Source organism: Nematolebias whitei, chromosome 8 (assembly GCF_014905685.2).
Source record: "Nematolebias whitei isolate Nwh7 chromosome 8, NemWhi1, whole genome shotgun sequence".
Lineage (NCBI taxonomy): Eukaryota > Metazoa > Chordata > Actinopteri > Cyprinodontiformes > Rivulidae > Nematolebias > Nematolebias whitei.
In genome coordinates, this window is record NC_056505.1 from 34,393,870 (window position 1) to 34,394,649 (window position 780).

Consider the following 780-nt stretch of genomic DNA (forward strand, 5'->3'; position numbering starts at 1 on the left):
CATCCATCCATCCATCCATCCATCCATCCATCCATCCATCCATCCATTATCTGTACTCACTACTTCCTTCTTTTTGGATTGCAGGGGTCGCCGGTGCCCATGTCCAGCAAGCGCTGTGAGAGAGGCAGGGGACAACACCCTGGACAGGTCTCAGTCCATCACAGGGACACATAGAAACAAATGAGACAAACAACCATTCACTCTCTCACTCACACCTACAGACAATTTAGAGTTACCAATCAGTCTAACATGCATGTTTTTGGTCTGTGGGAGTGTTGTGTTCTGCTGATCTGAAACTAACTGTGCTATTGCATAGAAAGGGCACAAGAGGGAGGTCTAAGACTTTTAAAATATACTATACTGAGTGTGACGGTGAGAAAACGAAAGTAAGGAAGTAAAGAAGGAGAACTAAAGCTGATCCACGTGTCTGCTTATTTTTACTTTAATTCAATCTTGCAACCCACAACAGGGAGGAAACTGGAGTATCAGGAGAAAACCCATGCATGCACAGAGGCAGTAGCTCTACAAATTGTGTCATAATTAAATACTTAGCACCTGCTGCACCTCTGTGCAGCCCACAGCTGCAGGAGAAGCTCCCTCCTGCAATGTGTCATGATCTCCGCCATGCAGCGGAGAAGTGGGCATGGCCGAGAAAGCTGACAGATGGCAGAGAGAGCTGAGATCATGTCATGTGCTCTTTTAGAGTGTTTAGAATTTAGAAACAAACCCTTCCCACACTCTTGCTATATTCTAAACAATGTTTCTAAACTCTAAACGCTC